The sequence below is a fragment of the Hemitrygon akajei genome, chromosome 5 (assembly GCF_048418815.1).
Source record: "Hemitrygon akajei chromosome 5, sHemAka1.3, whole genome shotgun sequence".
In the NCBI taxonomy this organism is placed as follows: domain Eukaryota; kingdom Metazoa; phylum Chordata; class Chondrichthyes; order Myliobatiformes; family Dasyatidae; genus Hemitrygon; species Hemitrygon akajei.
In genome coordinates, this window is record NC_133128.1 from 150,276,347 (window position 1) to 150,289,893 (window position 13,547).

Below are 13,547 nucleotides of genomic sequence, written 5' to 3' on the forward strand. Positions count from 1 at the left end.
GATGACTTAAGAAATAATTCAGTACAATTTGGATGGTGGTGATGTGTAACTTACCAGATGGAATTTGATGCTTATCCATTTGTTAATATTAGTGTATTCTTTTAACCGGAATTACTAAGAGGTACAATGAGAAAGCATTTATTACTCCATGGATCATCCATAATCTGTTTGAATGATGAAGAAATTGTACATTGCCAAAAGCCTTAAGTTTTGGTTAACAAAGGGCTGCATTTATTATATCGATCGAAATGCATGTTGGGAAACCGTGCTAACAATAGTCAGAAACTATCGGTCTAAGTAAAGTTTGCTTTTTGTTGAACACTTTCATAAATAGTTGTAGATCAACTTTGTTTTATTTAAGAGTACCCATGTACCATACTAATTCTAGATCCTATTGAGTCAACAGAATTGAATTAAAATAACTCGTATTTCGATACAAGTTAAAATTCACTACATATTAAACTATCTCCATCTCCATGCATTATATCAGAAATTTCCTAACCAACTAGTCTTCTCTGCTTTTTGATATTGAATGTGTAGGATCAAAACTCAATGTAAGTAGATTTTTTAAAAACTGCAAGAGTTCTCTCCAGCCTCTAATTCCCCCACTCCCCCAAGGCCCCAAGTCAGGTTGTTGTTGCCCCTATGGATATGAAAGTAAGATTTGCATGCTGTTGGGTAATTGTCTTGTTAAAACAAGCTGTAACCCCACCTTTAAAACCCTGCAAGACAACAAGAGATTTTGATTTATTGAGGTTGCAACATTATTGTAGGGGAAAGACTAGTGAGGGCTGATAACTAGTAAATAGGATGTGGACTGTGCTAACGTGGTAACCAAACCACAAAGACTAGACGTAGAGACACGGAATGCAGCAGTGACAACACACATTTCAGGAACTTCAGTAATTGTGTTATAGTGTGCACCCATTCCTATAATAAAAAATGGATTTGCTGTTAGATGTGTGGATAATCATTTTATTCTGTAATCAGGGCCTAGTCTGTAACTTGTGCTTTCTTATGGCCACTATTCTGTTATCAAAAAATAATTTTGCTGGTAATCTTGTAAACTGAGAATGTAAAAGTTGTACTGGGTTCATGGTCAAGTAGATCAGCTTTGACTGATCTCCTGATATGCACTAGTTCTTAATAAATCACCTGCAGTTTCGAACTCCAACTCCAAGTGGCCTTTTAGTTTGCTCCTCTAATTGGCGTAGTTGGCAAGATACCCCACTGGATTGCTCCTGGTTGGATGAGTATGTTTAAAATACCATCCTGTGAGGTACAGGGATAACCCCACAGTTGACTGTGACCATAAGTTGTGGTAAAAAGAAAGCTAGGAATGTGAGGAACATTGGTGTCGAGGAACAGGGGATTGGGGTGTTTGGTAACTGGTGGACGAGTTCTTTCCAGGGTTGTCAGGAGGGCACATACAACATGAAGAAATGGTAAGGGAGTTAGTTGAAGCTGCTAAACTGCGCAGGAAGCAGCAGTCATAAAAATTAAGACACACAGAAGGATAGACATCCCTAAGCGTTTGTTGATCAGACAGTTAAGGCAAATGTGTAGGAATCTGGTCCAGTCCCTGTAGGTGAAGTGATGAAGATTTAAAGGCAATACAAGAGGAGGCATTGTCAGAGGGAAAGTGGATTTGAGAACAGTGCGATAGGAAAATGAGATGTGGGGAGGTGAACATTTGAAAGCCCCAGATTGCATCTGACATGCATTGTTAAAACCTACCATGGTGGGATAAGATGAGGACCCAGCTAGAAAAATGTTGCTGGTGCCTGGGGAAGAGGAGAGAGATTGCCAAATTCTGCCAACAGTGTATAGCTTGTTGCCCAGCTAGTGTGACCCAGGAAAAACAGTTAAATTCCAACTAGGGCATCAGGCAGAACCTCAAGGTCTATGGGAACATCTTCAGAGGCATCTTACAGGTTTATTACCCAAGTGTTGGGGTAAATGGTATTGCTTGGTGATCACTGATTACTTCACCATGATGGGTGGAAGTATTCCTGTATTGGGATTGCTCTGCCAAGTGGGGTTGCCCATGTGCTAGCTGAGGAGGTGATAGCTAGATGGAGAGTGCCGGCTGACCTTGAGTCGGAGCAGGGGACAGATTGTACTGGAATGGCGATCAAGAAGGCTAGCAAGTTGTTAGGGGGCAAGCAGACGTTTCACGTTCCATACTGACCTCGGTCTTCTGACGTGATTGAGAGAATGAATCGCACCCTAAAAGGGAGCCTAAAGAAGGCCTTGACGGAGTCTGAGGAAAGGTGGTCTAGGGTATTACCAGCATTGTTGATGGAAATAAGAGGAAGTCCTGCTTGTGGGACAGGATTCACTATCTTTGAATTAATGACAATATGGGCCATGCAATTACCACAGGATGTGATGATGAGAGGATTGGAGAGCTGCAACTTAAGGAACTGATTGCCCAGTTTGTACAGGAGTTGGCAACTTGTCCCTGTGATCAAAAAGCAGCAGCGCTCATAGTTTCATTAATCTTTGATGGAGTGCGGGCTGTGAGCATGAGAATGTCCAAGTGAAGAGGAACCTGTCAGAAGCAGGAGGTAAGGTCATGGTTAAGGTTGTACCAGCAAAACCAGAACAACAACTATTTCTGGTCATCCTGACTGCAGAAATGTATGCCCTGGTGGAGACTAAGAAAGGGCTGAACTGGAAACATTAGTTCCACCTGGGAAGATAGTTTTGGCAGGGATGATTTAATCAGGCAAACGTATCTGCACAGGAACGGTAAATATGGAACCTGACAAACTAAGCTCAAAAGAATTTGCGTAATTGAATGTGTCACTCTTTTGAGCTCTTTCTCAATAGTAAGTAAAAAGGCCACAGTGATGAGGTTTCTCGCAGGTTGGCGACGCTTGTTTAAAAGTACAGAAGGGACAAGCGGAGTGGCCATTGTTGGGAATAGGCCAGTGGTGAGAGTATGAGTGTCAGGCTTTGGCTCAAAGGAGGCTTCAGCTTGTAAGAGATGTTGGCTTTGGATAAGATCCTGTTAAGGTTCCCTTTTTATTTTCTCTTACTGTACCTGGTGTAGTAAATGGCTGTTGTGTGTTCTTCATACCGGATGTTGGAGTCCTGGGACACCCAGAGTTTCCCAGGGAACCAAATCAGCATGGAGTGCATCTGGCTGCAGCTCCTTGAAGACTGTTGGGGATCTAGAGCAGCAGCTAGATGGCCTTCAGCTTGTACAGGAGAGCAAGGAGATAATCGATCAGTTACAGGGAAGTAGTCACATTGAAGTTGCAGGAGGTGAGTAGCTTGTTGACTGTAAGGAGAAATGGAAATATGAACAGGCAGTTAGTGCAGTGCACCCCTGTGGCCATTCCCCTCAATAATAAGTATACCATTTTAGATACTGTTGTGGGGAATGACCTCCCAAGGGAATGTCACAGAGACTGGGTTACTGGCACTGAGCATGGGTCTGTGGTACAGAAGGGAAAGGGGGAGAAGAGGGAAGTGATAGGGGACTCAATAGTCAGGGGAACAGACAAGAGATTCTGTGGCTGTGAATGGGATGCCTGAGTATTATGTTGCCTCCAGGTGCTAGGGTCAGGGATGTCTCGGATCGTATCCACAACATTTTGGAGAAGGAGGGAGAGCAGACAGATGTCTTGCTACATATTTTGTACCAATGGCATAGGAAGGAAAAGCAAAGAGTTCCTGAAGAGAGAATTTAGAGAGCTAGGTAGAAAGCTGAGAAGCAGGACCTGCCGGGTAGTAATTTCTGGGTTGCTAACTGTACCATGCACCAGTGAGGGTGGAAACAGGATGATTTGGCAATTTAATGCAATGCTGAGAAGCTGGTGCAGGGACAGGGCTTCAGGTTCTTGGATCACTTGGATCTCTTCTGGGAGAGGTATGACCTGTTTAAAAGTGACAGGTTGCACCTGAACCTAAGGGTGACCAATATTCTCATGGGCAGGTCTGTTAGAGCTGTTGGGGAGGGTTTAAACTAATTTGGCGGGGGAGTGGGAACCAGAGTGAGGGGATTCAGGATAGGGTGCATGGTTTAAAAAAAAAACACAAAGATAGCATGCAGTCAGACTGTCGGGAAGGGCAGACAGATGATAGGACATAATTGCAGCCAGCAGGGTGAGTTTCAGTGCATTAGGGATGCAGAATCAAAAAGGGTAGCAAATGCAGGACTTAAAGTGTTATATTTCATTGCACAAGAGTTTAAGACATAAAGTAGATGACCTTGTTGCAATATTACAGATTGCCAGTTATGATGTTGTGGCCATCACTGAATCATGGCTGAAGGATGGTTGTAGTTGGGAGCTGGATGTTCAAGGTTACACGTTATATCGGAGGGATAGGAAGGTAGGCAGAGGGGGTGGTGTGGCTCTGCTGGTAAAGAATGGCACCAAATCAGTAGAAAGATGTGACATAGGATCGAACAATGTTGAATCCTTGTGGGCTGAGTGAAGAAACTGCAATGGTAAAAGAACCCTGATGGCAGTTATAATACAGGCCTCCCAACATAGATTACAACAGGAAATTGAAAAGGCATGTCAAAAGGGCAATGTTATGGTCATCGTGGGAAATTTCAACATGCAGGTTGATTGGGAAAATCAGGTTGGAAATGGATTTCGAAAGAGTGAGTTTGTTGAATGCCTACAAGATGGCTTTTTAGAGGAGTTTGTTGTTGAACCTACTACTGGATTGGGTTTTATGTAATGGACCAGAAATGATTAGGGAGCTTAAGGTAAAAGAACCCTTAGGAGACAGTGATCGCTGTATGATTGAGTTCAACTTGAAATTTGATAGGGAGAAAGTAAAGTCTGACGTAGCTGTATTTCAATGAAGTAAAGGAAATTACAGTGGTATGAGAGGCTGTGGCCAAAGTAAATTGGCAACGATGACAGTAGAGCAGCAATGGCATGAGTTTCTGGGAACAATGAGGAAGCTACAGGATATATGTATTTCAAAAATGACGAAATCTCAAGTAGCAAAATGGTTCAATCATGGCTGACAGGGGAAGTCAAACCTAATGTAAAAGCAAAAGAGAGGGCATACAGCAAAGCAAAAAATAGTAGGAACACAGGATTGGGAAGCTTTTAAAATCCTAGAGAACAACTAAAAGAATCATTAGGAGGAAAGATGAAATATGAAAGTAAGCTAGCAAACACTATCAAAATGGATAGTAAAAGCTTTTTCAAGTATGTTTAAATAATTAAGAGAGATGAGAGCAGATATAGGACTGCTAGAAAATGAGGCTGGAGAAGTAAGAACGGGGGCCAAGGAAATGGCAGATGAACTAAATGAGTATTTTGCATAAGTCTTCACTGTGGAAGACGCTAGCAGTGTGCCAGATGTTGAAGGCTGTAAGGGAAGAGAAGTGGGTGCAGTTACTAATACAAGGGAGAAGGTGCTCAAAAAGCTGAAAGACCTAAAGGTACGCAAGTTATGTGGGCCAGATGAACTGAACCCCAGGGTTCTGAAAAAGGTAGCGTTAGAGATTGTGGAGGCATTAGTAATGATCTTTCAAAAATCATTGGATTCTCTGCATGGTGCCAGAGTACTGGAAAATTGCAAAGAAAGGTGGAAGGCAGCAGAAAGGAAATTATAGACCAGTTAGCCTGACCTCAGTGGTTGGGAAGATGTTGAGTCAATTGTTAAAGATGAGACTATGGAATACTTGGAGACACAGGACAAGATAGAACATAGTTAGCATGGTTTCCTTAAGGGAAAATCCTGCCTGACAAACCTGTTGGAATTCTTTGAGGAGGTTACAAGTAGGATAGATAAAGGGGATGCTGCGGATGTTGTATATTTGGAATTCCAGAAGGTCTTTGACAAGGTGCCACACATGAGGCTGCTTACCAAGTTAAGAGCCATGGCATTACAGGAAAGTTACTGGTATGGTTAGAGCATTGACTGATTGGTAGGAGCAGTGAGTGGGAATAATAGGATCCTTGTTGGCTGCCAGTGACTAGAGGTGTTCCGCGGGGGTCGGTGTTGGGACCGCTTCTTGTTGTGCTGTATATCAATGATTTAGATGATGAAAAGGATAGCTTTGTTGCCAAGTTTGCCGATGATATGAAGATTGGTGGAGGGGCAGGTAGTGTTGAAGAAACAGGTAGGCTGCAGAAGGACTTGGACAGATTAGGAGAATGGATAAGAGTGTGGCATATGAAATACAATGTTGAAAAATTCACGTTCGTGCACTTTAATAGTAGAAATAAATGTGCAGACTATTTTCTAAATGGGGAGAAAATCCAAAAATCTGAGATAACTCATCAGTTAATAACTCATCAGGGGTGATTGATAAGTTCGTGACCTATGGTAGAAGGAGATGAGTTATTAACTTTAAACTTTCTGCATAATCACTCAAAGAGTTTAACTGTATGTGCATGTAATGAGAGCTGTACAACTCATCTCCTTCTACCTCAGGCCACGAACTTATCAATCACCCCTGCTGTGGACAGTTTCTGGAGGTCCAAGATCCGTATGCTCCACAACTGCTGGACTAAGTGTGTAAATGTAGGAGGGGACTATATTGAAAAATAAATGTGCTGGGTTTTCTAAAATTAACTCCTCCTACCTTAGGTCACAAACTTATCAATCATCCCTGGTGTAACATCTTCAGTCCTGTATTCATCACCATTTTCAATTGTGCCCCCATGTTAACTGGCCCATTCCAATGGCTGCTGCCAACTGGCTGCTCTGATTACACCTTTTTATTGCCCTTTGCTTGGATAATTAGTAACTTAGTAATCTATCATTCAGCAGACAAGTCCTTCGAGTCTGTGGTTGCTTTTTAAACCTAGCTTATAAAGTCCATGGTGAGCTGTCTCCAACTAACTCTTTGATCTTCTGCTCGGTAGACAAATCAAGTCAGTAGTTCTGACTTGTTTGTACAGTTGATTATTTAATGACTCACTATTTGTGTGTGCAGATTGGGGGGGGGGGGGGGGGGGGCAGGTAAAACTTTGGCATTACAGGGATGGTAATTTCGTAGGCCAAACCAGACTACAGTTCGGGATCCGACATTCTAGATCAAGGGTGGGGGGTGGGGGGACTGATGTAGAGGAAGGATTAGTAAGAGCCAATGACTAGGAAATAACTATGTAGATTGTACTAATGTGGTAACGGAGCTGCAGACAAAGCCTGGAATTAGAGAGATGGAATGCAGCAGTGATGACATCCAGGTTTCAGGGACTTCACTGGCGTGTACCCATTGTACAAAGTTGGATTTGCTGTAGACCTGTGGATAATCACTTTATTCTGTAATCAGGACCTAGTCTTATTATTTAAGTCTTTCTTCTGTAATTAAAATGTCATTTTACTGGTAATCTCATCAACTGAGAATATAAAAGCCCAAATTCAGTCCCAAATAGGTCAGCTTTGTCTGGTATCTTCGTCCGCACTAGTTTTTAGTAAATCACCAATTATTTTGAATATCAACATGTGGTCTTTCAATTTGCTCCTACAAATACTTACTAAAGAAGCTTTCAAAGAAGCTTTCTCAAAGGCTTACAAGAACAATCTACTTATCTGATATGGAAAATAACCATGGGAATAGTACTTGAACATGTTTTGAATAGATTTGTGGATGACTTCTATTGAAGACTTTAAAATTACCACATTAAACTGATTGCTATATTGTCTATAATTAACTGCTCTCTTTTTGTCTTTTGAGATCAGAGAGTTAAAATTCTGGAGTAAATTTGTACTCATTAGCTCATCCTGGCCTAACCTGAAGTCTCCTATGGATTGCTGAGGATGTGAAAGGTCCTTGGATTGTATCCAGTGATATATTTAACTGATCAACTTCACTACTGTAGGTGTCACCCATTTGGTAATTAGAGGTTCTTGGGTCCAAGTCCCATTCTAGAGATGAAAAGAGAAATCTGGTCTGAGACTGTAATGCAGTGCTGATAGAGTGCTTCAGTGATGAAGAAATTGTCTGCAGATGAGACCTTAAACCAAAAGCCATCTATTCACTTGTGGATAGAGAGAATCCTCTGGATTTTAGATCTGAGGTTTTAGAGATTTATCCTTGATGTCCTGACCAATGTCTGTCTATCAGTTTACATAAGTTTTAAAAACACAGGCTGATGTTGAAAAAGATGTTGATAGAACTGCTGCATTTTGGAGATGTGCAACTGGTGACGATCATGTTATATTATGCTAACAAAGTAGTCATAGCTGTAATTAATTGGCTGTTAAATACCCTAGGACATTCTAAGGTCATTAAAGGTGCTGCATAATTGCAAGTTTAATGTGATGGACTCTGCTGTGCTGGATTTTGTAACAAGCAGCAATGAGTGGAAACTTGCCAGGTCAGTTGCCATTTGCAGAGAAAGTGCTGCTCTCCTCACAAATGTTGGCTGCAAGGCAGTGTTACATTCCTGTGAGCTATTCATAACCTGAGCAGTTTTCAAGTCAGGAATGCAGCTGTCAACCATGTTCCCATGTGGCAGAGGTTGCCTACAGCCCTAAAGAGGCTGGCAGTCCATTCCTGTAGTCCCCTAAGCACTAGTTCACTTGTACAGTCTGTACGTAAGTTGGGCGATTGTAACCTGGGTAGAAGTAAAATGTGATTCTTGTTTTTTCTACCCTTGTTAAAACTATATTCCATTGAACACTGAGCAACATATCGCCAGTAATAAAAACACAGGGATACATACACTCAATGGCCACTTTATTGGGTAAACCTGTACACCTAGTTAATGTAAATATCTAATCAGCCAATCATGTGGCAGCATCTCAATACAAAAAAGCATGCAGACATGGGCAAGAAGTTCTGTTGTTAATCAAACCAAACATCGGGATGGGGAGGAAATGTGCTTTAAGTGACTGACCATGAAATAATTGTTGGTGCCATACTGGGTGGTTGGAGTATGTCAGAAACTGCTGATCTTTTGGGATTTTCATGCACAACTGCTCTAGAGTTTACAGAGAATGGTGCAAGAAACAAAAAAACAATCCAGTTCTGTGGGTAAAAACACCTTGTTAATGAGAGAGATCAGAGGAGAATGGCCAGACAGGTTCAAGCTGGCAGGAAGATAACAGTAGCTCAAAAAACCACATGTTGCAACAATAACTCACACAAAATGCTGGAGGAACTCAGTAGGCCAGGCAGTATCTATAGAAAGGACAAACCGCCGAGGTTTTGAACTGAGACCCTTCTTCAGGATCTGAAAAAAAAACTTCTTAAAAAATTAATTAGAAACATTTATTTCTCCTGAGTATATTTTGAATTTGCAGCTTAAGTACAGCTCCAATGCCATATTCAAGTTTGCTGATGCCACCACTGTTGTAGGCTGAATCAAAGGTGGCAAAGAATCAGCATATGGGAGGGAGATTGAAAATTTGGCTGAGTGGTGCCACAACAACAACATCTCACTCAAGGTCAGCAAGACAAAGGAGTTGATTAGACTTCAGGAGAAGGAAACTAGAGGTCCATGAGCCGGTCCTCATCAGAGGATCAGCGGTAGAGAGGGTTAGCAGATTTAAATTCCGAGGTGGTAGTATTTCGGAGGACTGTACTGGCCCCAGCACATGAGTACAATTATGAAGAAAGCAAGGTAGCAACTCTACTTCTTTAGGAGTTTGCGGAAATTCAGCATGACATCTAAAACTTTGACAAGCTTCTATAGATGTGTAGTGAAGAGTATATTGACTGGATGTTTCACAGCCTGGTATGGAGACACTAATGCCCTGAAAGTAAAATCCTCCAAAAAGTAGTGGATGCAGCCCAGTCCATCATGGGTAAAGCCCTCCCAACCACTGAGCATGAAACATGAAACACTGTCGTAGGAAAGCAACATCTATCAAAAGGGACTCCCACCACCCAGGACAAGTTTCATCTCGCTGCTGCCATCAGGAAGCAGATACAAGAGCTTCAGGACTCACACCATCAGGTTCAGGAACAGTTACTATCCCTCAACCATCAGGCTCTTGAACCAAAGGGAATAACTTAACTCAACTTCACTTGCCCCATCATTGAAATGACTGTGGTGGGTCTCATCAGCAAGAACGATGAGTCAGCTTACAGAGAGGAGGTGCAGCGGCTAACGGACTGGTGCAGAGCCAACAACCTGTCTCTGAATATGAACAAAAAACAAAAGAGATGGTTGTTGACTTCAGGAGGGCACAGGCGACCACTCCCTGCTAAACATCGACAGCTCCTTGGTAGAGATTGTTAAGAGCACCAAATTTCTTGGTGTTCACCTGGCGGAGAATCTCATCTGGTCCCTCAACACCAGCTCCATAGCAAAGGAAGCCCAGCAGCGTCTCTACTTTCTATGAAGGCTGAGGAAAGTCCATCTCCCACCCTCCCATCCTCATCACATTCTACACGGGTTGTATTGAGAATATCCTGAGCAGCTGCATCACTGCCTGGTTCGGAAATTGCAGTATCTCGGATCGCAAGACCCTGCAGCGGATAGTGAGGTCAGCCGAGAAGATCATCGGGGTCACCCTTTCTGCCATTACGGACATATACACTACACGCTGCATCCACAAAGCAAACAGCATTATGAAGGACCCCACGCACCCCTCATACAAACTCTTCTCTCTCCTGCTGTCTGGGAAAAGGCACCGAAGCATTAGGGCTCTCACAACCAGACTCTGTAACAGTTTCTTCCCCCAAGCTATCAGACTCCTCAGTACCCAGAGCCTGGACTGACACCTTACTGCCTTATTGTCTTGTTTATTATTTATTGTAATGCCTGCACTGTTTTGTGCACTTTATGCAGTCCTGGGTAGGTCTGTAGTCTAGTGTCGTTTTTTTTTCTGAGTTGTTTTTTTACGTTGTTCAGTCTAGTTTTTGTACTGTCTCATGCACACCATGGTCCTGAAAAACATTGTCTCATTTTTATTATGTACTGTACCAGCAGTTATGGTCAAAATGACAATAAAAAGCAATTTGACTTGAAATGTTCCCACAACCAATGGACTCACTTTCAAGGATTCTTCATCTCATATTCTTGATATTTATTGTTTATTTATTATTATTGCTTTTTGTATTTGCACAATTTGATGTCTTTCATTGATTCGGTTAAGGTTATTATTCTATAGATTCATTGAGTATGTCCATAAGGAGATGAATCTCAGGGTTGTATATAGTGATGTATATGTACTTTGATAATAAAATTTATTTTTAACTTTAATTTTGCTATTGTTTTGAATGTCAGAATGTTACATTAAAAGGCAGCTCTTAAATTTGAAAAATACTATTGTTCTTCATCTTAAGTAATCAAAATACAATGTTGAACAGAACATGGAGATGTTTACCTAACTATTTTCTCTCTCAACTTTACTGGTAGGCTCTTGTTGCAGTGCCTTGAAAAAGTATTCGGGCCCCAACACTTTGTTCACATACAGTAAATGAGTATTACAACCAGAGATTTTGATCAACTTAATAGAAGTTTTATTTGTGAATCGCATGCTACTTTTTTCACAGTAGAGTCCAAAAAACAGGGAAATTGTGAAGCATGAAAAACTAAAAATTCAAAAACTGACATGTCAGCAGTTCAAAAGAATTCATCCCCCTTTGCTCAGTACTTAGTTGAACCACCTCTCGCAGCTATTACAGCCAGTAGTCTTTTTGGATACGTTTCCATTAGCTTTGCACAACGTGATTGAGCAAGATAGCTTGTTCCTACTTGTGAAATTGCTCAATCTGTGCCAGGTTAGTTGGGGAGCAGCGATGGACAGCAGTCATGAGGTCTTGCCAGAGATGTTTGATTGGGTTAAGATCAGGACTCTGACTGGGCCACTCAAGGACATCACTTTTCTTCATTTGAAGTGCATGGTTGCTCTAGCAGAGTGCTTTGGGTTGTTGAACTGCTGAGAGAAGAACTTCCACCCCAGTTTAAATTTTCTGGCAGAGGTTAGCAGAATCTTATGCACAATCTCTCTGTATTTAGCAGCATTCATCTTCACATCAATTCTACCCAGATTTCCAGTCCCTGCTGTTGAAAAACAGCATAGCATGATGCTACCTCCACCATACTTTACAGTTGCAATGGTGCTACCTGGCTGATGACCAGTATTGGATTTATGCCAGACGTATCACTTAGTGTTAAAGCCAAAAAGTTCCACTTTCGTCTCATCTGACTAAGACCTTCTTCCGCATCTTGATATTATCTTCTAAATGACACTTTTTACAAAATCTTTACAGGAAAAGAAATGCTTTTTTTAGCCATGTCTTCTTCCTTGACACTTTTCCATAGATACTCTTTTTGTGCAAGGCCTGAGAGATTCTGGAGCCATGAACTTTATCTCCAGTTATAGCCACTGATTTCTACAGCTCACTTAGCGTGACTGTTGGTATCACAGTAGACTCTCTTACAAGTGCCATTCTTCTCCAGTGACTAAGTTTAGAGGGGAGCCTGACCTAGGCAAAGGTGCCTGTGGTTTCATATTTTTTCCTCTTTTTCATGATGGGCTCCACTGAGGTTGGAGGTCTATTCAGTTTCACGATAGACTGCACTAAATTCTGAGTCCTTTTGAAATGGTTTTGTACCCTTCCCCAGGTTTGTGCTTCTCTATTATCATTTCCCTGACTTTCCTTAAATGCTTTGTCTTAATTTTAGTTTGATCTGTTGAAAATCTACCATAGTGTTGGATCTTACAGAGAGAGTGGGTATTTATAGTATTCTAATGAATTCATTGAAAACAGGTGATCCTCTAATTTTCTATATCAAAAATTTGGGTGATTTGTTAAGATACTATATTGCTACTGAAGGAAGTTAGCATAGTAATTGTAAAGAGGATGAAAACTTTTTCCAGCCTCATAATTTTGGTTTTTAATTTTGAGTAAATTGTTGATTTGGAATTTTTATTTAACATGATGCACAATGTTTTGAAGATTAGCTCAAAAAACCTACTTCAATATATTTTAAATTTAGAAAATGAGATAGTAAAATGTGAAATTAGTTGTGGGGGCTAAATTCTTTTTTCAAGTTATTCCTGGAGAGTGAAAGATGGGAACAATCAAGTTCAGAACGCGCATGTCAATGATGATTGATGAGCACCATGTCACTCCTTTGTGGGCCTTAGCTGTACTTACACTTGCAGTGGGTGCTAGAAACTCTTTCTTTAGGAAAGACAAAATATTTTTATTGCATCTATATCTATAAACAACATGTTCAGGATCAGTGATCTTTCATCAGTGAAGTGTTCCAAAAGCAGATGACTTGAAACGTTAATTTTCTTTTTCTACCCTCTCCACCTCTCCTGGTTTCACCTACTGCCTTGTACTTCTTCCTCCCCTCCCCCACCTTCTTGCTCTGACTTCTCATCTTTTTCTTCTCCAGTCCTGATGAAGAGTGTTGGCCTGAAACGTCGATTGTACTCTTTTCCATAGATGCTGCCTGACCTGCTGAATTTCTCCAGCATTTTGTGTATGTTGCTTGGATTTCCAGCATCTGCAGATTGTTCTCTGGTTTTTAAATTGTCTTTTTCTCTTTGTGTAGTTGTTGTCTAACTTACTGTGCATTTCTAGTGCTTTCATTTCATATTACTGGCATGTTAGTATTTAGTTCTGTATACTGCAGTTCACTTTTCCT

At 41.3% G+C, this 13,547-nt stretch overlaps 1 protein-coding gene across 5 annotated transcripts in view; it reads left to right on the forward strand.

Annotated features, from left to right (window-relative positions):
• dgkg (diacylglycerol kinase, gamma) overlaps window positions 1–13,547 on the forward strand; it is a 517,080-nt gene that overhangs the window by 126,770 nt on the left and 376,763 nt on the right. Inside the window, exon 1 of one of the 5 annotated variants that reach the window (XM_073046860.1) lies at window positions 13,367–13,382. The exons of the other annotated variants lie outside the window; for them this stretch is intronic. The gene's annotated coding sequence lies outside the window, so the exon portion shown is untranslated. Of the gene's footprint in view, window positions 1–13,366; window positions 13,383–13,547 lie in introns of those variants that run through there. 5 annotated transcript variants of the gene reach the window in all.